The 25,926-nt window shown below is 41.2% G+C and overlaps 1 protein-coding gene across 1 annotated transcript in view; it reads right to left on the bottom strand.

The window, feature by feature from the left end:
- ASTN1 (astrotactin 1) overlaps positions 1 to 25,926 on the bottom strand; it is a 303,780-nt gene that overhangs the window by 258,306 nt on the left and 19,548 nt on the right. The gene's annotated exons all lie outside the window — the stretch shown is intronic.

The raw sequence follows: 25,926 nt of genomic DNA, 5'->3' as shown, positions 1-25,926 counted from the left end.
AAAACAGCATTTGCTACTGAATTCACAGATTGTTACATACCTCCATGTGTATATACTTAATGTTAATAATCCAGGAAACAAAACTTCCCCTATAATATTCTCTGGTTCGGTAGCACTAGCTCCGGAGTGGGCTGTCACAGCCCTGCAGGCTGCAAGTGGGTTGCCATGGTAACAAGGTTCTGGATGGAGGCTCTGGCTAAAGAGCCCTTCTCAACTCAAAAGAAGCTGCAGAAATGCAAAGCGTATTTTGGTTTCCCTTCCTTCCCTCCTTCTTTCCTCTCAAACCTCTCATCCTTCAAGCAAATTGAGGGCCAAAATGAACTAAATTCTGGGAGAGATTTTTCCTAGGACTCCGTATACTCCTGGAGTGGCCTTGACCACTACGGACTAGTGTGAATGTGTTTAATGTCTCTGTACTTCATTTTCCTCTCCTCCTTCTGCCTTTTGTTGCTTTTGTTATTACTTCTCTTTCCTCTTTGCCTCATTCCCATATGCCCACAGAACTGCCCCAAGGATGTCCCTTAACATCCCCCTCTTCCAGATGGCTATCAACCGGCAGAGGCTGCCCCCTCAGTCCTGAAATAGCAGAGGAAGAAATGGGGCAGACTGGGGGAGAAGCTTCCCACATAGAAGCCAGGTGCCTTGTTGCATGGTCCACTAGAGTGTCAGGCTCAGGAACTTGATAAAGAATCCAGGAAACAGCTTCCTCCTCAATCTTAGCAGTAATGTTTCACTCATGTTTATTTGTTCCACTCTACACAAAATGAAACCACAATGTGGCATCAGAGCCAGAAAATGGAGGAGCAGTGGAGCTCCTATAGCTGGTCTCAAGCTCAGAAGGCCCCTAGAAATATGTTTGTTTGATTGTTTGATATTTAATCAAAGTATTCAAACGCTGAGCTGCAACAATCACACTCACCTTAAAACATCCTCAACTACCCCAGTGCGTTTGAATCGTTGGGAAGTTTTATGTAAAAACACTACAGAAATCAAGCCTTGAGCCTGATGGGCACTGTGAGCCCCACTGATTACAAGGACACCTGCTTGCCCTCTGGTCACAGAAAGGCTTTCTCCTCACCTCACGCATCCCAAAGGGGTTTTCTTCATCTAGATTCACACAAAGCTAAAAATCCAAGGCAAAACCCTGACAGAAACTTACTTCCACAATCAAATTGAAAAGCCCTTCCTAAGGCTAGTTCCCAGGAGTTATTTAATTCTCCCAGCTTCTGGGTTTCTTTTCCCTTCTCTTAAACAAGCCGATTCTTTTGATGCAATATTCATGACTCCCAGACACAAGGAGGGCCCTCCATTGCAAAAAGACAGCACTTTCTTCTATAATGAGTTTTTGCCCTTCCTATCTCACTCAAACAGGCTGTCTCCCGGTTTTTCTGCCTACATTGGTATTCACCTTGGCTTTCCTCTGAGCTGCTGGGATTCTGAGGGAGATATCTAGGCACTGAGTCCAGGCACCAGAAAGGGGGCATTCACCTGACTGGACGATGTGCTGAAGCTGCACTGGATCCCTAGCAGCAGCCTAACTCTCTCTTCTGAACTGGACTTAGAGATCTAATACGGATATTGCCTCTGATCATCCTATTGCTTGTATGTTAGATTATTGTGAGCTGAGGTTTGGAAATGGAAGATGCTTACAAGCATGGAGTATTTTCATCCTAGGGAAATCAGATCTGTGAATTAAAAGCACCATAGGCAAGCTTTTGTTTGCATTTTGTCTGTTGTTGCTATTGCTGCTGGTGATATATATATACATGCACTATGTAAAGTCCATGTGAGTTCTAGAAGAAGGAACAAAAGGTTTTGGGTTTCAATAGACTAAGAGATATGACACCAAATATCATCATAATCCTACACAGGATGAAGGGGAGTGCCGAGTGCTTTATAAGATGGACACTGGGTAAAAGATGGAAAGATCTATGCCCCTAAAAAAGCTCTGTGACCTTGAACAAGTGATACACAAATGATCCATTTTCTGTTTGCTCAGCAGCAAAATGGAAGGAGGGGCCCTGGGGAACTGTAAGGCAGGAAAAGGGCATTTCATGGGAGAAATGTGGCCCTTGACATCAGACAGACCTAGGTTTTCAGTATCAGTTCTGCTCCTTGAGGGCTATATGATGGTGGGCAAGTTACTGTCCTCTTTCTATAGATGAGAATCCTATAGGTTTCTCAACTATAGGATGTTTAAAATGTCTAATAATACTTACTTCTACTCTTTCTGGAGCTTGGGGTAAAATAAGGTATAGAGCATTTTACTACCATTAGCACACAAAAAGTGATTTGTAAAAGTTAGCATTTCCTCCACCTCCTTCTTCCCTTCCTCCAACTTCTTTAAGGCTCTGTGAGCTCTCACATTTCACAATTCCATGATTTGCTGACCTGAGGGCCCCTAAAGTTAGTTAAAAGACCCACCTATGGAGTATATTCCCCAGGTCCCTGCCAAGAGTCTAGGTTTTGTGATGAGGACCTAGATGTGATCAGGGAGGTGGGTAACATGTGTCCAGAGTGAGGCTGAGGAAGTACTAATGGAAGAACTGAAATGGTGGCCCTGCTGGCAGTGCAGAACAGCTCAGGGATGTTGTCAACAGGATTGAAGCAGATGCAAGAAAACGAGAGGCCCTCTTGACCCACTTAGCACAAAACTGGCAGTTTCATTTCTTGGCTCGAGCAGAAGGAATAAATGCTGAGAGAAGGAAGTGCTGCCACTACCCTGGAGCACTTTGGGGTTATTGGGTTAAAAAAGAGATCGATGGGGACCCTACTGTTACCTGCCAAATCCCATTCTCCTCATGCCAAAGTGGTTTTAAAATGAGTTGCAACAAGGAAGTAGCGAGGGTAAACTTTGTGTTGCAGAGGGACTGAGAGAAAGCCCAATGAGTTAATGTGGAAGGCGGGAGACTCAGAGCAGGAAAAGACATGGGTCAGAAGTGACAGGAGCCATGTCTTGCCTGTTCTTCAAGAGGCAGAGCACGATGCCACCCAAAACAAAACCCAGAGAGTAGAACTGTCTTTACTTCCTGTCAACCTGATGAGTTGTAATATCTGAGGACACTGGAGCTGAGCAGTGATGGCTCAAACGTACTTGATTGCTGCTGGAATGTGGCAGTAGAGAAGAGCCTCAACTTCCAAGGTCAAGGATGCTAGAGGGAAGATTTTTTAGAAGCCAAATGGGGACCCTCCCTTTTCTCTCTTCCCTATCCTGCTGCCCCTCACAACTCCAGGATACTACACTCAGCTCAGACTCCTGCTCACAAGACTAGGGCGACAGTCCCATCCTGGCAACCTGGCTGCTCTTGTCACCACCCGCGGTTTTTGCATCTGGCCACTCCACACTGCTTCTCACTTCACAGTGGTCAGCGCTCTGTCCAGACATTACCTAACTCATCAGACACACTGCCTTCCTGCAAGAGAGGTGACAGGAATTATCCTCCTTATTTCAAAGAACTGGAGGCAGAAACACCCAGGATCTAAAAGGTCTTCTCAGTGACTTGCAATAAATTATGGAAAGGCTGACAGAGAAGAGCCCTTGAGATAGTAAGCTAGGATCAGAACAACAAAGTGCATTGCCCCTTTTGGAGGCCTCTACCTTCTTCTCTCTAGGGATTATTATAACTGAAGCGCTTCCTGAGGCATCAGCCCCTAGCTCCAAGGCCAAGGCTCCTCTCAACACTCCAGGGAGTGTGCAGTGCAGCTGGTTCTGCCTCGTTTATTTTAATACCACACATAAGCCATATGCAGCGGCACTTGACCACAGGGTCAGGTGCTAGTCAGGGGTGCATAAACACATTCTTCTGCAAGGCTTCAGCAAGAGAGTCAGGGGAACCAGTGCATGCTGAGTAGAATGGATTCATTATTAGTGGTCCCACGCAAACCCTCTCAGTACAGGTGATGGCTTCATTCCAACAATCAATCAATGGGAAATATGGAAGGTCAACACAAATTTGCACAAAAAATGTTAAGGCATTCATTAAGAAACAAAAGGAAAAACTCATCAAGTAACAGTAATTACCAAACTTTTTGCCCACACTAATGACAATTAATACCCAACAACTGCCTAGCACATTTTGTGGTTTACTGAGTTCTCAAAAATATAATACCTTAGAGCATCTGTTCCTCAGCAAAATGCCATGAAGGAGGCACAGTAGGTACTATTTTTCCCTTGTTACAGATGAGGCAGGCAACAGAGTCTACCAAATATATAATAACCCTGACTCAACACCCCAAAGATGGTGACCACAGATCATGGAAGGTGGAACCTCACATTCCTATCTGGCTACCCTAACCTCAACCCAGTGGGCTACTGGGTGGCCCCTGGGCTACTTCTTTATGCTAGGAGTTCAGGGTTCTCGATAGCAGACTTTCTCTACAGACAGCAGTTACTTACTGCAAACTGCCTCTTTCCCACCCTGGTTCTATGAGCTGATTACATTTTGGCCAGTGGTGCAGCAAGAAATTGGCATAGCCAAACCTTTGGGAGGCCTCAGGATCGATTTGTGAGCTAACCCCAGGCAGGAAGCCGAATTCAGTGGCCGATTAGCAAAGAAAGGAGAAGTAAAAGAACTAAGCCCCAGAATGGCAATTCTATTTCCATCTTGCCCAGGAGGAGGACTGGTCCATTGTGTAAAAGGTTTGATTTAAGGGCATTTAATTCTGTTCTCTCTGATGGAGCCGTTTTTGAGGAAGACTTTCAGCCACACTTTTGATTATCACAGGGCTTAGGAGCTGCTTCCCATGGAGGGCTTGACTCTTGCTTCCAGGTATACCACATTTCTCTTTCTAAGAAGTACAGGGTGCTAGCTCAGCATCTTTTCCCCACTAGGATGAGTACATCAGCTTCAAGCAGCTAGCCAGCATTTGAAATCCCAGTTAGGATCTTCAGCCTGGCAGTGGAGCATCTACTCTACTCATTTACCCAAGCATTTCTTATATTTTCATCTCATTTCATCCTCACAAGCAGCATCTGGAAGATAATGAAACTGAGGCTGATAGAGTTTAGTAGCGCATTTGAGGCCAAATTATTCCAGTCATTCTCACTCCAAGTCTTTCCTCAGGCCTCTACTGCAGATGAATCCTCTCCCACAAAATTCTCACCAGGAGGGATGAGATAAAGAAGGCCTATATGAGAGATTTAGTAAGGGCGTGAGTGTGAGCTTCATGGCGCTTTGGCTAAACACTGTATCATCTTAGATTTTAGCTTGGGAGGAACTTAGCCATGATGGATTTCTATGTCTGATGTATATCGCCTGAAGCATTTTGCTAACAGCTACCACAGAAGCCACTGCCCAGAGGAACAAAGAAAAAACACAGGGACAGAAAATTCTCTTCTTAAAAATCAGGTAGGAGATTAAGTTCTCTTTATTATCAATTAGTAGGTCTTTAGGATTCACCAGCATGTTTTGATAGAGGAGGAGGAGTGGGAGTAAGTTAGCACCACTAAAAGGGGCAATAACTTTTATTACTCTCAGTGAAAATTAAGGACTGCTTTCATTATCCAAATGCAAAGAGAAAGCATTTTCACATGGGGCTATAGAGAGCTGCCTACTATCTCAAGTCTGCTTGTGTGGTAGTCCGTGCACTCCTCTCACATGCCAACCCATCACTTGGCAAGTGTTCAGCCAGCATCAACTAAGTGCCTAGCATTGTGCCAGATGCTGGCAGAAGATGGCAGTGCTGTGAGATCTCACTTCTGATCTTAACAGGGCTTAAAATATAGTTAGAGTAATATGATCTATGTATAAACAAAGTGATTAGCAACCAATTCAAGACAGCATAAAACTGAGTATTTATGAGAAAGACAATAAATGCCAAATGATTTAAAGCAGTGAAAGGCCACAAGGAATGAAGTAGTTAGAGATTTTACGAAGAAATGGGAATTTGCCTGAGTCTTTTGGTGCATGGATTGGATAAACAGAGAGAGAAGGCAATCCAAGTATAGAGATTAATTTAGGCAAAAAGCTAGAGTTCAGAATGAGTATAATGAAATTAATGTATATTATATTTGTGTTTCAAATGACTATGCAAAGATTAAGTGGATTGATTGCCCATTTAATCCCTCACTGGTTTGTAGAGGAGAATTAAATGCTAATAGATGAAGTATTGACAAAGGCCAAGTAGTCTTTAAAGTGAACACCATTCCTTTATAAGAATGTAGGTTGCTTACCTAGACGTAGAGGCAAAAATTCTGATGCATCCTTCACAACCCCTCACACCTCCCTTGTGGGGAAAAGTCCCTGAAATTACTATGGATATTAATGATAAAAATAGGTATATAAAACACTGTATTGGCTCAGACCAATGATCCATTCAGACCAGGATTCAGTCATTGAAAATGACACCAAGTATATTACATGAAGGACATTACTGTCTTTTGTGACCTCAATCTCAAAAAGTTAGCGCTAGTACCCTAAACACCCTTAATTTCCTCATAGTTGCCGATTATGGCTCCATAAAATATGAACTTACCTCGATTATTCTTCAACCAATTTGTATTTTCTGACAACCTCTCTTCAAAGGATAATATATTCTATGTGTTTACTACCCACTATATTAAGTAATAATAATACTCTCTTTCATTTCTCCCAAATTAACTCTCCTTCAAGCTTCAAAGGATGCCCTTTATTTCTAATATTCCAAGATGTTATGAACAAATCTATATCCATTTAATTAGGACTTCTCTTGGCCCCCACCTATCTAAACTGAAGAGTGTTTAATCTGTCCTTACATTAAAAATGTCTTCCACCTATTTGGTTATTCTTGCTTGCTTCCTCAGGTGCTTTCTTGGCTTATTCCTTGCTGTCAGTGCTTTTATTTTATCATCACCATCATCATCATTATCCTATCAGATACATCTTAGGACCATCATCTGATTGCCTTGGGCTTCCCACCTCTGAGACCCTCAGCTGCTTGCTCCATTTTAGCTGCCCTTAGTAACTGATGAAGTTGACCTGAGCCAGCATGGCTTTGCTGCTTAGGAATAGCTACTTGACTGAGAGTGACAGATCCTCCTTCCCTTGGCTAGAGACATACACCAGGCTAACAAGCTGTACCCCTTGTGTCTTAGCATCTCTTGCAACTTCCAGATCAGATGAAATGCGATACTCTAGGGTCTGAGATCTGGCTTGCTGAGTGGCCACTGCAGGAGCCAGGTGATGCAACCCAGAAGCACAGGAGAGTTAATAAAGGACGAATGGAAAACAGGAAAAAGGAAGGGGCCAAGTGGATAAACAGTTGCTCCTTCCTCTTTTCCATGGACTGCCCCAAAGAGTGGGATACCTCTGTCCAAAGATTACCCATTTGGCAAAGCAAATGTGCATACTAAGTGACTTGCTAAGTCTTCTTGCTGCCATCCTGAAGCAAAGGCCATTATGATAACGTATCATCATGCATCACTTCTCATTATTTCCTTGCTCACTGCTCATTCTCTTCATTTTTGTGGTCCTTGCCTTGCTATTAAAAGCAACATAATTTAGTGCATGCCTCAAGCCCTGTTTTCTAGGGAACCTGGGCCAAGGTAATGATCAAGAATACTCCAAAGGTTCATTGATGATCCAGTGCTTTCTGGGCTCTGTGGTAGATTCTGGTGATACCAGAAGGAAAAATACAATGTTACTGAGCAGTCAAGATGTATATGGAAAAAGATAAATAACATTTTGAAGCTAACATATCCTCCCATGCCAAGTAGACAGCATAAACAATAAGCATAAAAGGCTTTTAGAGGGTGAGCAATCATTGGAACGGTCAGACAAATCTTATGCAGGTAGGTCACACTCACATGGGCTGCAAAAAATGAAGTTTTATTTTTTAAAAAAAAAAGAAATTATTCTTCAATTCTCTCATTTAAGCTTCTCTGATAGTTCTGAAATTTATTTCCATTGGCTTACATTCCTGTATGTGGAAGACTTTAGTGTCGATCGCACACTAAAGAAATTTCATTATGACCTCTCTCTTCTATAAAAATATTAAAATGTTGAATTAAAAATTTGAAGTAGTGGTTTCTAGAAGACCCCACGGTTAATGCTTTTTATTCCGAGAAGCACTCATTTATTCTCTTCTTTGGCATCTACACCAGTTTTTCACCCATGTCACAATACTTTCCACTATTCCACCCATGCCCATGCCTTCTCCATAACTGAGCAGCTACCATACACCTCACCCACCACGTCCATTGGGGTCTGAAGCCCAAGGCTCTAACCACCATGCTATCTTTCCACTCTGGCTATGCTTTGTGCCCATTCAGTGGTACTTTCTTGGTTAGTGCTTCACCTCTGTCCTTCAATGGAAGGTGACCTGAGGGCCCAGAGGTCCCCTCTGAAGATCCCTGGGTATTGCCGATACTTGTGCAGGGCAGCCAGTGACTCAGGGTTCTCATTCAGGAGCCATCTGACATATTTGGCCCACAGTGTTACAATTTTACTTTCAAACTCTTTCTAAACTGTTGGATGGATGGCATCACATTTTGATGATTTATTTAAACAGTTTGTCAGGTCAACAGCGTCCTGTACGCATATGATTCAAAACGTAAATGTTTGCTGTAGATGTAATTTTTCATGTCAACTTATGCAGCAACAGAAAATGACCTTTATTCCAGAGAGATACAATTTCTTTACAAATAATAACTTACAATGCCCTAGTGAAGCAATCATCAGGTTCTAATAAAATAAAATAGTAATAATAATAATATAAATGTAAGTTTCCATTAACTAGCAGAAGTGGTTTGGGGGGCTTCATCTTTTCTTAATTACAACCCTGCAAAGGAATTTAAGGGTTATTCACATAATTTTCTGTCTTTAGATGAATTAGGGAAAACAAGATATTTTTGAAAAGGAGTCATAACTTAGAAGCACTGTATAAAAAAAGAAAACAAAAGAGTATCCATTTCTTTTTCTCACAAGCCTTTCTGAAGATTATTTTTTAGCTCCATAGGCTATCCTCACCCCAAATTTTCTTATTATGCATCAGACAGCCTCTATGCCTAGTATTAGACTTTTTATGGTGAGTTCAAAGACCCAAATTGCATTTAATGTTTGCTTAATTGAATCAAAATTCTAAAAGTCAAAACATTATTAGAGTTAAAATTGTTACCCTCAAATTCTCCATATATTTCTTTCAAAAGTCAAATGAGTTACTTTTGAACAAGCTCACAATTTTAAAAATATTCTTACCCTTCATTTGGAGAACTAACAGTACTACTGCTATTTTTGAAATTGGTGCATGTCTGTTCATGTGTATGCACCAAATATGAGATCTCTAAGTGACTCCCAAATCAAAATCTAGAAGAAACATCTGTGAGAAAATCACTCTTCCCTTTTTTCTGTGATTTCAAAAGTGTGTTTATGGTCTTTGGGTATTAGACAAGAATCTAAAAGACTAATCTCCTATGGGGCAACTGAGGGAAAGAGTTGTTTAATTTTATAGAATGCATTGAAAAGAATTTGGAGAAGTCGGTAGAATTAGCAACCCGACCCAGCAAAGCCTGGCTCAGCCACTGGCCTGAGGAGATAGCAATCACTTATCTCCACTCTGTATATGACATGAGCATTGAAATTTCTTATCATCCATGACATAGGAATATGATAAACAGTCAAAAAAGAAGTATGAATGTAAGAACAAAGAGGGAAGTAGCCTGTGGTTGTCAAAGGTGCCAACGAGCTCCAAGAAAGGATGGTGTTACCATCAGGATTATTTTAAGACCAGGTCAGTATTCTAAACCAGACCAATAGATGAAGATGATAAACCAGACTGATAGATGAAAGAAACCAGACCACATTTCACCATATAGTGGAATTCATCTTATTGGGAAAACAACAGACGAATACACTCCAAGCAGCGTAAAAATTTCCCAGTAGGCATATGTAAGGGATAAGAGTGTCAGTTCCTGGGCTATATAATCACTGCGTTCATAGAACAAGTTGGCATGAATTCCAGGTGAGAAACTGGGGACCACTCATGAATGGAAGAGATCATTATAGTTTCAAAATCAAACTACAAATAAGTGTAAGGACAGAGGAAAGGCTTGGGGAGGTGAAATGTGAAGAAATAGGCAGCTTGTAGGTCGCAAGGAACCCACCAAGCAAGGAAGCAGGAGGCTGGGAGGGATCAATGCCACCGCCAGATCTAGAAGCACTGTCAACTCAAATCTTCTTCAGCCTGAGAGGCTGAATATCTTTGTTTAGCTTCTACCTGAGAAAGAGAGTTGAACAGAAAGAAAGGAATGGGGAAAATAATAACCACTTAAAAAAAGAGAAAAATGCACTTAACATTCTTGAGACCCAGTGACGTGCTAAAAGTCATGCTATATTCTCTTCCTTGCATTCCATCTTCTAATGTTAACAAGAACCCTTCGCTGGAAGTGGTGGCTCACGCCTGTAATCCCAGCACTTTGGGAGGCCGAGGTGGGCAGATCATGAGGTCAGAAGATCGAGACCATCCTGGCTAACACGGTGAAACCCCGTCTCTGCTTAAAATACAAAAACTAGCTGGACATGGTGGCACGCACCTGTAGTCCCAGCTACTCAGAAGGCTGAGGCAGGAGAATCACTTGAACCCAGGAGGTGGAGGTTGTGGTGAGCCAAGATCTTGACACTGCACTCCAGCCTGGGCAACAGCGAGACTCCATCTCAAAAAAATAAAAAAGAAAAAAGAATTTAAAAAAGAACCCTTCAATGTGAGTATTATTACCTGCATTTCACAGATTAGAAAGCTGAGGCTCAGAAAAGTTAACTAACTTGCCCCAAGTCACAGAGCTTATGAGTGAACAATCCCTTTCATGGCTAAACCTTACTTTGTAAACTCATCTACCTTTGCAAATATAATTGACATTTTCTTTTACTATTATTTCTTCCTGTTTAAATTCCTTTTACAAAACAGCCACCTTGTCTCAGTCAACAAAGAAGGCCAGAGATAAAACTAGGCTTTGGCAGTGCATGGCAGGGTGGTCCGTGTGACCCTGGTTATGAGGTTAGGATATCCTCCCAGAGTAGTGAGCAAGTGTACCCTCCCGCCGCAGACCTATCGTACATCAACAGGAGGCTTGAAATGAACAACAACAAAGTAAAACAGTCTAGGATGATGACTCTATGGTATGAGAGGTGGCATGGCACCTACCTAATGTTGATACTCTTAAAATTGCTCCTGGAGTGCTTCTTTTCTAATGATTTAGGTCCAGAAAAATACCGTGCTTCACCTCCCCCACTTAAAAGTGTCACATTGCAGGTCACTGGATGGTGCGCTGTCATTTTCATTGAATCCCTGAGCTGTAATCTGGTTTTCTGCACCCACCAGAGTTAGCCTGGGTAAGGGCCACACCCTTCAAGTAATGCTCTAAACCCCCAAGTTGCAGTTCATCAGGGACTCCAGCTTGTTAAGGCCCATCACACACTGTCAAGGGTAATTAAATCAGGAATTAGTATCACCTAGAGACTTTGGCATGAGCCTGGTCCACGTTAAAGTGTCTGACACTAAGTGGTGGAGGCAGACAAGGTTACCATTAGCTCCTGGCATGCAGCATTCTCTCTGAGGTTTGCAGAGGCTGGTTGTTAGGTCCCTTGAGAAGGAGAAAGCTTTATATTTCAGTTTTCCTAAAATGTTATTTTTTCTATCCTTAGACCAAGTTTGCACTTATTGGATTTTTTAATTAAAGGACATGACAAATTTCACTCTTCAAATCCTATTAAAAAGCACCTTCCCCTCAAGTCACCAGAAGCTGCTCTTGTCTATCCTCCCAGATGGATGGAGCTGCCCAAGTGGTCCTTACTGCTGTATTTACTCCCTGTCTGCCTGGGCTACAGTGAATGTGCCTCTCATCCACTTCTGGTGGAAATATAAATTAATACAACCCTTCTGGAAAGCCATTTGGTAATATGTTCCAAGAACTTTAAAATGCTCATACCCTTTTGACACAGTGTGTAATTGTACTTCTGGGAATCTATCCTAAGAAAATAATCAGAAATACAAAAAGAACTCTGTTATACCATAGATGTTCACTGCAGCATTAGGTATAATTGCAAAAAAAAAAGTGAAATTTCAGTATTATCCAATAGAATACTTAACATCCATATGCTAGAATATCATTGTTTATTTTATTCAACAACTATATATTGAGAGATTATGTTGTGTCACAAACTGATAGGAACTGAGAATTTAACAGTAAACCCATCTGCTGCCTTCCCAGAATTCATAAAATTACATTTTTTTTTTAGATTTTTATATGATGGAAATTTGTGTACATTAAATTTTTAAATGAAAAACCAAGATTTTTAAAATACACAGACAATAGGTAAAAATTAGGCTTTAAAAGAGGAAAACATACCTACGTGTCAGAAGGGTTCTGTCAGTCTGTTTAGTGTTGTATAACAGAATACCTGAGAGCAGGTAGTTTATAAAGAAAAGAGACGTATTTGGCTCATGGTTCTGGTGGATGGAAAGTTCAGGACCGGACATCTGCATCTTGTGAGAGCCTCAGGCTGCTTTGTCTCACAGCAGAAACCAGCAGAAGGGGAGCTATCGGTGAGAGAGGAAGCCAGGATGATGATGGGGAAGCACGAGGCTCTTTTTAACAATCAGCTTCTGTGGGAACTAATAAGGTGAGAACTCACTCACCCTGGAGGAAATGTATAAGGGATCTGTCCCCAAGACCCAAACACCTCCTACCAGGTCCCACCTCCCAACATTGCCACATTCAGGATCAAATTTCAGCATGAGGTTTGGAAGGGACAAACATCCAAACCATAGCAGGTTCCCTCTGGTTGGTAAGGTTATTGGTGATTTTCCCCTTCTTTATTCTTTCCTATCATTTCTAAAACCAATACTGTGAACATATATTACCTTTATAATTGAAGGAGGTGAGGAAAGTATTGCATTTCTAAAAACATGTGAACAAAGACAAATAACAATCTAATCAATTCCTTTCTCCTGAGTAGGACACAAGATTCTTATCTTGGCTAAGAAGATTCACGTCTGCCTTTTAGGTTACCAGTTACTATCTTCAATTTGGACTTCGTCACCAGTAGAGATGAGTAGGTACCAAATGAAGTCATCATAGAGGAATGATGGCAGTCTGCTTTTCTCATCCTGTGGCTTCATTCAGGTAACTTTGTGATTCTGCAGCTGAATTTTTGCATGCCCTTTCCTGACCCCAATATCTCCTAAGCCCACTCATCAGGAGGAAGGTGCAGATATACCAGCAGCAGGGTCTCCTTTCTGCATTAGATAATCATGTCAATGGAACATCCCAAGTCTGGAAGCTGTAATCTATAATCTAGAATCCCTCCAAGTTTTGAATACCATCTGGGTAATGGCTAGGATCTACCTGGGACTGAACTCCAAAGGCCCTGACAGAAAAAACAGAGCTAATAAAATTCCACTCTGCAAGCCACCTCATATCCTGCCTTGGTATACCTTCTAGCACTTGCTTAGCAAACTGCCTGTGTTTAGCAGGTCTAAACTGCTATGATGCCAGTAAAGCTGTTCACTGAAGACCTGAAATCACACACATTTGCTTATGCATTTCCCAAGTAAAATGATGTGTTAAGGGATACTCATACTCAGAGTGAGAAGGGGGTAAAAACATGAGGGAGATGTTCCAATATTGGTGGTTTCCCTCTCCTTGTGACCCAGCATGGGTCAGATTCTCCAGGAAAAGAATTATTTTTGGTTAGTTCATAAATCACAATGATTCATACACTATAATTTTAAAGATAGCCTTTAAAGTAGCTCTAATATTTCGACATAATATCTGTGCCTGTCCAGCTGAATCCTGCTTTTATCACATGTATCACCTTAGTTATCTAACTAAGATATCTGTAAAGATGCCTCTAAGCATTGACCTAAATAATAATTAGAACTGGAAGAACTATTAGGCAATAATTGTGTGCAAGGCACTTTGCCATTTATAAACTTCTCAGAGGTCAAAAGAAAATCGAGGATCAGAGTAGTTGAGTAACTGGATAGCAGTCACTCACAGACTGAATTCAAAACAGGGTCTGTCTAGATGCAAAGCCCAAGCTCTTCTTCTCTTTCCACAACATCCTGTCACCTTAAAAATATTAGGTTTTTTTAAAGAGACTGAAAGAATTCTCCTCTGTATCAAAAACACATGGCTCAAAGTCCGTGTGCCATGTAAGCATGAATGCCCCATAATCCCAAACTCATCAAGCCTTTCTCTTTTCTTTAGGTGGTGATAGATCAAGATGGTAAAAGCATCATGATGGGGCAGGAACAGGGTTATAGCTTGTCATTAATAATACTTGCACACTGATATCATCAGAGCAAAGGTCATTATTTTACCTATAGTCCTGCTAATGTAAAGACCTTCTATTATGCATCTAGCAATAATTTGCAGGTAAGCATCTCCACTCATCCAAAAGGGTGGGAATAAACAAGTTCACAGTTTAGCCCTGTAAAGGTCTAGTTTATTTTTATTTTTGAAGTGGGGAAAATGAAACTCAAGAAGATAACTAATTTTCTATAGATTGTATGCTTATGCTCTAGATCGCATGCTATATGAGGGAAGGAACAGGTCACATTTGCCTAAGCACATACATTAATTCATTCAGACATTTATTTATTCCAGTAACTTATCTTGAATATTTACTATGTATCAGATACTAAGGGAACAAAATTATCTGGAACTAGAACTGTGTTATGCCTACAGTAGTCACCCAGGGAATGTGTGTTGAAAGCATTTATCGATTGCAGATAACAGCAGCAGAAATGAGGGCACAGATCTCTGGATCCACAAATCCCAATCCATTGTGCTAACATCTACAAAATTCATCATTCCATGTACATAGCTAGCCCCCATGCTTCCAAGGAGCACTGAGATCCACAGATTAGTAATGGATTGCAAATACAGGAATGTCATTGCATCAACACTAAATGAGTTACATTTTCATTTCACTGAGTGCCTTTTTGCTTCTGAAATGCAGGCTCCTGAAAGCAGTAGTACCTAACTGACCTCTCCACCATTCATTATCTACTCCTGCTCCATCGCACGGGTCTAATCAGCTCTTACAGTTCTGATCTTGTTAGAGAACACTGATCTTCCACCCCTGGAGTCCTGCCTAATGGACTACTGGGAGCAATCTCACTGGAGTGGAGAATCACAAGGTGTCTGGATTTTTATTCTTGATGTTGGTCTGTTCCCCACCAACCCACTGGAATGGACTTAGGCAAAGACCACATCGCTATGCTTCAGTCTTACTATTATTCAGCGGGGAATGAAAGGGGCTATCCTCCTTAATGCTTTAAAGAGATACAAAGGAGATTCATTGTCTGATGTCTGCAAAAATCCTCAAAGAAAAACTCCTGTGAAAAACAATGCATCTTTATTGCTTAAAATATCGATTTTTCCTCCAAGTTTTAAAAATGGCTTCACTGTGTGCTTCTACAGAATGCAAAGAGGAAGTGGTAAAAATGTATACAGGAGGGAGAGGAAACTTCAGCAATAATGATCATCCTGTGAGAAGAGGTATAATCATTATTTTCAGATAAGTTTTGAGAAATGCCTTGGGAATTCCCAGAGGGATGTCCAAAGCTACCCATTTTGGTTAGTTATAACAATGACCTGAAAAAGAACAGGATGCCAGGAAAGACATTATAGCAGATGAATAATGAAGAGGTTCAAGTGAATGAAGGCACAGGTCTCCTCTCTCTCCTTCCTTCTCCTGTCCTCAATGACCTTCAATGCAATATTAATAGAAATGCCATCCCTAGGATTCTAAGAGAAGTTTTTCTACATGCAGAGGGGCAGGTGGATGTGCTTACTGCCACGGGACGTTGCTTTTGCTTTGTTGCCTCATTTCTCAGCAGCAAGAAATGTCAATTCCCATTAAGCTCTGTGCATTTCATCACATCAGTAGTGGCCCTGAACCAGCTCGATGGGTGCTAGGATTCATTTGTGACCAAGGTTAGATCCTAGTTAATTCATATGGTGAGTATACTTGATACTAGATCCTAGTACACTCACCATATGAAGACAGTACCTGCTAATCCAGCCAATACCCCACCAACAGTCCCCAGCAATCTTCTGCCCACCCAGCCCTGCTTCCTGCATTCTCCAGATTCACTCCCTTGAGGCAGCAGGAAAAGAGCCACAAGCAACGTGACCATGGGCATCCAAATGACAGAGGCATGGAGGAAACGACAGCCCCAGCTACAGCAGAATTCACAGGGACTACAGCCCCCTCATTTTTAAAAACAGAAAGCCAAGGCCCAGCAACAGGAAGTGGCTTGCCAAAAATTGTGCAGCAAAGTGAAAAGCTGGGGGGTACAGGAAGAGGGGAAAGAAGGGCAAGGGGACAGGGCTGGGCTTGGATGTCTGTTCACCATGCTCTGTCCATGACTGCTCTAGGGTCTCCAGGCCTCAGTTTCATCATTTGTGATACACAGGCTTGGACTAAATGACCTTTAAAACACTTTCCAGCTTAAATATTTAAAAACTTTGCCACTCAAAATGTTCTCATGACCCAGTAGCATGGAGCTTGTTAGAAATGTGGCTTCTTGGTCCCCACCCCAAAAGTACTAAAGAGACTCTGCATTTGAACAATATCCTCAGGTGATTCATATGCACACTAAAATTTTACAAGCATTGTTCTAGAATATTTTATCACAGGTTTAAAGAGAAGCACCAGCTCTAACTTGAGAATTATAAAATGAAGCAAAACAAATGTCAAACTAGATGACCTCTCTTCCTGAAGAAAGTAGTACCACTGCTCATTAAGAGAGCTTGACACTGTGCTAAAATTTGCCACCAAATGAAATCCCATCCTACTGAATAATTTGCTCTTTGTTTTCACTCACAGTAGGCACCCCTATGCCTCACAAGTCACTGTGACAGACTTTGTGGCTACTCTCCTGTGGAGTGTCCTCTTGTGAACATATCCCAGCTGGATTGCCTTAGGGTCTTCAGTCTTACTGCATTTGACTAAATATCCCAATAGAATAGTCTTTACATGTTTCAAAGTATCACATGAAATATCGTAACTGTGTTTTTTGTTTTTTTATTTTTCTTCCTTTTTTTTTTTTTTTTTTTTTTGAGACAGGGTCTCTCTCTGTCACCTAGACTGGTGTGCAGTGGTGCCATCTCAGCTCACCGCAACTTCCACCTCCCAGGCTCAAGTGATTCTCCTGTCTCAGTCTTCTGAGTAGCTGGGAGTACAGGTGCACCCCACAACCGCCCAGTTAATTTTTGTATTTTTAGTAGAGACAGGGTTTCACCATGTTGGCCATGCTGGTCTTGAACTCCTGACCTCAGGTGATCCCCCTGCCTCGGCTTCCCAAAGTGCTGGGATTACAGGCGTCAGCCACTGTGCCTGGCTGTGGTTTTAGTCAGACCTTTCTATCCATCTTCCTGGCTGTGCTCTTATAAGATGGCACATGGCTAAATTCTATCACTGAGCCGTGGTAGCTCTGTTCACCTACCCAGGGGCTAGTTAGTCAAACAATAATAAGCAATGTCTTTTCTTTCCTGTTGTGCAGCCCTGTGCTGCATTCTATTCACGTGGAAATAGACATATTATACTTGGTTTCTGCTTTAAAGAAATTAAAAATAATTCTCCCAGGGTTTCCCAACCTCAGCATTATTGACATTTTGAACCTGATAATCCTTTGTTGTGTGGGCTGCCCTACACATTGTAGGATGTTTGGCCGAATCTTTGGCCTCTACCCACTGGATGCCTGTAGCACCAAATGTCTCCAGCCATTGCAAATGGGAGGGGGTGGTAAAATCATCCCTGGCAGAGAACTGTTGGGTTAGAAAACACTGGTATAAACAAGCAGGAAAGTATAAAGAAGAAGTTTATGGGGATGTGGTTCTAAATAGTCACAACACAAATACTGAACAATTATATAATGAAATAAACAGAGAGGTATTAATAACACATGCAAGGAAAGGGCTGGTGAAGACAGGAGAAAGGATCAAGACAGACACATGACTCAAAAAGGAAAACATAAGTGGAACAGGCCATGTCTAATTCCAGCCAACATCTCTTCTTGAAGAGAATAGGTCCTCATCACAGGCTTTTCTCAGCCATAGACATTATTAACTAAGATGGAAATAATGCAAGAGACAAAGAAAAGAGTTCAAGGATATCAGACAAGAAGGGTTATTACAATAGGAAAATATTACTTTGAAGTATTAATTCCCAGAGGCAGGTCTGCTGAACATAGATTCATAAAATCTGCAGCTAGAATGAGCATTAGATTCACCTACTCCAATGCTGTAATTATACACATAATCCAGAGAGGTAAACACACTTGTTCAAGGTCACAGTTACCTAGAGGTGGAGCTAATTCACAAACTGTCAAGGTCTGTGAAGGCTCAGCCTTGGCGTTAACTCTTTTTGGATGCCCAGCACCCAAGCTAGGCCTGGAAAATACTGAGGGCCAATGATAGCTGTCCAGCCAAACTGAACCTGGGTCTCCTGCCTCTTAGCCTAAAACTCTACCATGCCACTCTGCCTGTTGTGATTTATGGTGATTTTTATAATATGGAAAGTCCATTAATAAAATGCTAACTAAAATAGCATCCAGTGTATTGGAAAACATAAAACATGCATTTATGGGTCTTAGAATAGAAAATGATGAGAATAGGGTTCAGAATGAGGTTAAAATATCAGCACTTAAAGGAGGGAGAAGGTGCCATCCAGGGTACCAAGGGCAGGAAATACAGCCCTCTAGAGGCTGGAAGAGGATTATAATAGGGTACTGACTTTTCCACCCACCCCCTTGCCAATAACCAAAACAAGCTCCAGACCTGGTGCTCAGATCAACTCTCCCTAGGGGAAAAGGGAACCCAACCATCAGGGAGAAAGAAAGATGCCACTTTTGAGCCAACATATCCTATCGCCTTAAAAGGCTAAATTTGGTTTCTATTCAAGGTCAACCTTACAGCCAGCAGATTGGGACTGTAGAATTTTCCTGCCCCAGAAAATCTCTCTGCTTGCTGATGCTAGAGATCTCTTATCACGGGACCATAGACATAAAAGGCCTAAAATATAACTGCTGGTTGGGATAACACACTAGCTGCAACTCATTCACATTCAACTACAATCAGTTAATCAAAGAGCATTAATTATATCAGATACTTCCGTTTTTGTGGTAGGGTGGAGGGGAAGCCATTGAGGAATCTCTGGTTGCCGAGGAGTGGAAGGAAAAGGGAAAGCACAGAAAGGAGAGGCTGCTGACCCAGATATATTTAGAACACTTGGTCATTTTGCTGAGCCAACATGGCTCCACCTTCCACTGGACTGGGACAAATAGCTGTGTCCTGAGGTGGTTTTGTCATGTTAATGTACCCAGACAGCTCTGCTTCACAAGATTTAGAAGAGGTTTTGTGAGTTTGTTTGCACCAAGCTGAGCTTCCTTAGAAAGCTTTCATTAATCAGGATATCACTGAACAGAAAAGGAAAGAGTGCTTGGGTGCTACCTGAGTGAAGGCACAGGACAGGGTGCAGCCTGGGTGGATCTTATTGGTGCCGAAAACTGTGCCAGCTTCCCTAAAATATGATTTCCTGCTTTCTTGTGAGAAAAGTACTATCTCTCCCATACAGATGAGACAACCAATGTTCAGGAGCTTTGAATAAAACTTGGCTGTGGTCATTTAAAATAAGTGGTGGATTCTCTGACACCAAAGCCCATGCTCTTTCCACTCCGCCATGCAGAAAATTGAGGAAGGAAAAGAGAGTCCATTGAAAAACCTTTCCGGGTGTGAGTTAACAACACAGCTCAGGATTTAGTGAATCTCAACAGATGAGAACTCATGCATTTATCCTGTAACTATTCATTGAGACTTTCAGATGAGCATAGCATTGGGGATCTAAGGAAGACAAGGGTGCTAAAAAAAAGATACACACAAGATGGTACCTCTTATACATGAGCTTACCTCTATCTGGGAGGAAAAATAAATGTAAAGTGAGCAATTAAGTAATATGAAATAATGTAAGTTAGATAACAAAAACTGTGGGACTTTTGATATAAGGGATATCTATGTGAGATAGGGCAAATGTGAAAAGTACTTATTAAAGAGAGGGACTCATTCTGGTCTTTGCAGAAAATCTACTATTTCAAGGGGCAACGAAGGAGAAAAGAGCATTTCATAAGGAAAGACATGCTGTAAACCAAATTACGGCCAATGCATATAAGTCCTGAACAGAAGCATATAATTTAAATCAAGGAAGGCACCTTGGATGCAGTGATGAAGGCAGCCTTGTTAGAGCACAGTCATTGTGGAAATGCTTGAGAACTTTGAAAATCAGGCAATCTATTAGAAATAAGGGCAAAACCTAGTGGATTTTTAGTATTTATCTGATAGTAAGTATTATTCTAATTTTAAAGTGGAAGACTCAAAGTGTTCATAACTCCAGTGACTTTGTCTACAGAGAGCATCAAGAGGGTAAGACAAGGTGAGGAAAACCTTCACTAATCTTTCTTGCTTTTCTTCCAGGGGCCCCACAGAGAAAACATTCCCAACCAGATGGGTCATAGATCTCTGGCTTGTCCCATCTAGATATCCAAGGGACTTTCACTGCTTTCTTTATTAGGGTATTTTTATCATCTACAAAATCAATCACTGTAAGAAAGTTTTTCTGTATATAGCTGATAGATGTTTGCATTTGGCATAAAAAGAAGAAAATCTATTTGCAAATAGGCCAAAGCTCACTAATCACCAAATGAGAGACAGCATCCCCCAAACACCACCATTTTGAACTCAAAAATGTCCAGTTGGCCCCAATCTGAGAAAATCTTAAAAAATAAACATATGGCTTCAGAGCCATATTCAAGCATGTAACTGAATGAATGAATGAATTCTATCATCAAAGCGATGCTACAGGAAGTCAAATGCAGTGAATGTATTTTTGAGAAGAGGAAGTTATAATAGCCGAAAATAGCTCTGCCAAGAAGCCACCATGGTTGAAAAGACATTATAATCTTTTAACTATCTTTCTTTTTATGGGTATGTACAGGACCTCATAGTCCTGGATTATATGAGCATTATTTATCCCATCAAAGCATCCTCCTAATTTAGCCCTGAGCCTCCTGTAACAGAATGGACCCCTGATAAGTGTTTTATGGATGGATAAGTGAATAAAATAATCTTCTAAGTATAATGTGACCCAATTTACCACTTTATGGGAAACAAGGCTAACTTCCTTTATCCCACATGTATCAGCTCACAGATAAAGAAAATTTTGAAAAAAAGCCTGGGTACATTCTGTTATCCACATTATAAGTGCTTATCCTTGACCTATAAGTAGATTCATTGGGTGTCCATGTGTGTATAGCTAACTGTAATTTGCAACCATTCCTTACTATCTATTCTCTATAAGGGTTCTCTCATCTAAGCCAGGATTATTCTCCCCATTGGACACAGTAAAAACAAGGTATAGAGAGATAAGGTACCAGAGTGCATGTTAAGGTGAGAAGTGCTATTAGAGCTGAGACTTCTGAGACCTCATAGTCCTCTAGTTAAGAGCAGAGGCTTTGGGGTCAGGTAGACTGAAGGACGTATTTTTTTCTCTCACTTTCTTAGCTGTGTTATCTTGGGGAAACTATTTACCTTATGAAGTCTTAGTTTCTACATTAATAAAACAGCACTTACTGGCTGGGCTCAGTGGCTCACGCCTGTAATCCCAGGACTTTGGGAGGCCAAGGCGGGCAGATCACAAGGTCCAGATATCGAGACCATCCTGGCCCACATGGTAAAACCCCATCTCTACTAAAAATACAAAAAATTAGCCGGACGTGGTGGCAGGCACCCGTAATCCCAGCTACTCGGGAGGCTGAGGCAGGAGAATCGCTTGAACCTGGAAGGCGGAGGTTGCAGTGAAATGAGGTCGTGCCATTGCACTCCAGCCTGGGCAAAAAGAGCAAAACTCCATCTCAAAAACAAACAAACAAACAAAAAAAAAACAAAGAGCACTTACTTCCTAGGATTGTTGTAGTACCTGAGCTAATAGAGGAAAAGTACTTAGCTCAGGACCTGGCGTGCAATGAGTGATGGGGGCTTGGGGAACTTCTCTTCTCCAGGATTCATGCTTCCATATATAATAAGTCTCCAGTAAGGTAGCATGGCTGGTCTCTCTACCCTTGTACACATTGTTAAAAGAAGAGAAACAGATCTGATTGATGAATATGGGGGAAAAAAACTATCTGGCAGCACTCAGCCCTTTTCATTCCTCTCTGTATTTTTGGTATCTTCATGCCTAAATAAAGTGTTTTCTGCTCTGCTGTCTAAACTCTGTGGGGACTTGTAGGGCCAGCTCTATTTCCATGGAAACCTGATATTTGGAGACATAAGTTTAGTTTAAAAGAATGTTAAGCAAGCATCTTGACCATACCTAAGCCACATCTTCCAGCATAGTTTGATCAGTAATAAAAGGGATATTTTCATTTCCAACTGCCTGGCTCTTATCTCTGTCTCTTAGCTGGTCCTGAAGCTAGGTGGAGAAAAGAGGTGACATTCATTGGGTCTACTCAACTCCAACAATAAGTATTTTGGAAACGTCACCTTGGAGCAAAACCAAAGCATAGTTATGTGCTATACTTTCTTACTTGACTGGATGAAATAGCCCAACAGTTTTGTTAGTATTGGTGTCAGTGGTTAGCAAGACATTACAGTCCACATGAAGTATAGTAGCTCCCATCTGCCAAGTTAGAATGAATAAATGGCCCAATTTACTGGATGCCCTTCACGCATCCAGGGGGTGGTATCAGTCTCTAGCCGTATTAGAAAAACTACAGGGAACTACATGTATCACTATACCATGAATCCCAGCTCTAATGATTATGTAGACATGCTCTGAAGATGGCTCCCTCTGGTCATATTTTTCTGAACTTATTGTTATTTGAGGCAATAAAAATAATAATTACACATTGTCAGCAAATTTACAAATTCTAGGCAAGGTGGTCAGCATGTGGCTCAGTGGTCAAATTGCTGTTGTTGTTTTTTTTAATTATGCCTGTAGTACCAGCAGTTGTTACATGATATGCAAACTCAGGAAATAAAATCTAAAAATAAAGTGTTAATAAACAAAATCCAACGTAGAAATAGAGGATTACGTTAACCACAGTTCATGTGCTTGACATTCAGAAATCAGAATACTTATCCTACTATTCCAGAGCACCCCAGGACTTGGAAAAAGTACTTCAGAATCCCAGACAATGTGGAGTAGTTTGGAAAGCCAGGCAAATATAAACAAGAAAAATACAGAAGACTGTCAAGTAGTAGCTTCCAATCAAATGGTTCTTTATACATCACTGCTTCTCTTCACATTCAAAATGTTACATAAAAAAAATGAGGGAAAGGAAGAGGATCTTAAAAATCAGTAGACTGAGTCTACTTTCACTAAGAAAGATTCTGCTTTAAAAAAACTTCCAAAAGCATATCCTGTACCGAAAAACGCTTTGCTCTATCTGGAAGTCATTATTTAATCCAGCAAGTTCCTGATTTCTATAAGGACAACGAAACTGTGGTGACCTGAATTCCACCTTCATTCACTAACAATGAGAACATGCATGGGAAGTCAGGATTCTTTGAGCCAGAGGAAAGGAGCAAGGAGGAAAAAAAAAAAAGGGGGGGAGCTGAGTTTCAAGAGCCACAAATTATTTTAAGTGCCTTTGAGTCCTGAGGGAGGAGGAAACACTGAACTTCATAAGGCAGATGTGGTCAGCAAATTGATTCCAGATTAAGCAGGAGTCCTTCTAGCTATCTGCACAGCCCTCATGGCCATCTCAACCCCTAAAGAGCTACCTTGCTCCGGAGTTCTTAGCAATCATCTCTGCACAGAACCTGGGAGGACATAAAACTGCCAGGCGACAGCGTGATTTACATGGTGACTTCAAGATGAAAGCAGTTTTTGCATTTATGTTGGAGAAAACCCATTAACTGGATAATTTACATTTCCCTCTCAAATCTCCCTCTAGTACGAACATTTCCAAGTTGTTGTCAATGCCCAGTCTTTGGAAGAACATTAACTTCCATCATCACTACCATAATCATCAATCTACATTGTAATGTGAGAATTATAGGGAAGTCAGATTTGCTATGGCCACGCGCAGGGACTTTATTCTGGGCTGAACCATCGTGGATGGAGAATGCAAATCACTGAGAAGTTGCACCCTGAAGTTGTAAAGACCATCTTGGGAAGCCATTGTCCTAGGAGCCTCTACCAAGGTAGTAAGGGAAAGGAGGTAAGTTCTTAAAATTCCTAAATCACACATTTATGTTGACAGAGATTCCGAAATGTCATTCAAATAATATCTTCATAACTTAATTTTGCCATGTCAATATGCCACTTGAAATGAAAGTCACTTTTATGTTTTTTAACTAAAATTTACTTTAAATAAACTTTTGCTTAATCTGAACTTTAGAGACAAAACGAATGAAATCATAGGTTTCATATGCCTATATTTTTCTAATACATATATTTTCTAATATATGTTTAAATATTATAGTTTTAAAACGATACCTCAAGTATCGACTAAAAATATTCTCATACTGATGCTAATTTCTTAGTTTTCATCATCGTACTACAATTGGCAAAATGACAATTAGGAGAAGCTAAGTGAAAGGTATGTGGGAATTACTTGCATTATTTATGCAACTTTTACATAAGCCTAATATTATTTAAAAATAATAAATTACCATTTATTGGGCAACACTGACAGTGAACAAGTTACCAGAGGTAAACAAATGTCTTTTCTTTGCCTTTAGGGTTAGCTAGAACTTTATCAAATCCATGTGGAAATAATGGCTATTACATGTTTTCACATGCTCTAATTTGTGCGGATGTCATAAGAGATTCTGGAACATGATTTTTTTTTTTTTCTGCCAGGTTACTGGACTAAATAGGAATAGTCCCTAAGGCTACTACCAAAACAGGTCCGGAGATGAGATGGAAGTGGAACTCAATGATTTTTTTTTTTTTTTTTTTCTGAGACGAAGTCTTGCTCTATCGCCCAGGCTGGAGTGCAGTGGCGCGATCTCGGCTCACTGCAAACTCCGCCTCCCGGGTTCACGCCATTCTCCTGCCTCAGCCTCCCGAGTAGCTGGGACTACAGGCACCAGCCACCGCGCCCGGCTAGTTTTTTGTATTTTTAGTAGAGAAGGGGTTTCACCGTGTTAGCCAGGATGGTCTCGATCTCCTGACCTCGTGATCCTCCCGCCTCGGCCTCCCAAAGTGCTGGGATTACAGACGTGAGCCACCGCGCCCAGCTGTGGAACTCAATGATTTTAAGTTATCTCTGAGCTTGTTTAACATACTAGATAACAGCCCCAGTGGTTTAGAGGTAATCTGGTCTAATTTAGAGGAACCACAGCTTTAAAATTTTGGAGAAGGCGATTAGTGATTTCTTACTACACAAAAGGAATCTACACAGTGTGCAATGAGATTGCAGCCCCCTCCCACACAGATGCTTTAGACTAGAAAATGATTTCCCAATAGATATGCCCTAGCATCCCAGTCTGCTGCAAATAGATTCAATGTGCAGCGATATTCACTCCCTGCCTTCGGGTTAACTGGTGGGATCTGGCGTAAGCCACAGTCCCTAAAACCCATCACCTCCAACCGTAAGAAAACACATGATTTACTCCAGGGAGATAGAGAAAAATCATCATTTTTAGGGATGTCTTGTCATGAAAAAGTTTGGGAAGCATTGACCTAGCAGTTTTCAGGGTGCCTTAAATCTTTAAGTCTCTGAGTTTCTTAGTGTCCGACCCCAGGATTGCCTAGCCCAGCAAAATCTCTAAGATTTTGAGAAACTCAGATAACTCTCAGATTCCTTTAACCTGCAACCTCAGAAAAATCAACTTTCAGCTCCGTTCCTCTGGAGGTAAATGAAGGTAAAAACATCTTGGATTTAGGTGTGCTGTCTTAAAGTAGCTCATACTTTTCCAAGTGGCTCTGTAACAACAGCTAT

This window comes from Pan paniscus, chromosome 1, assembly GCF_029289425.2.
Source record: "Pan paniscus chromosome 1, NHGRI_mPanPan1-v2.0_pri, whole genome shotgun sequence".
Lineage (NCBI taxonomy): Eukaryota > Metazoa > Chordata > Mammalia > Primates > Hominidae > Pan > Pan paniscus.
The sequence above is the reverse complement of the archived record's forward strand: the minus strand, read 5'-3'. Positions and strand labels throughout refer to the sequence as shown.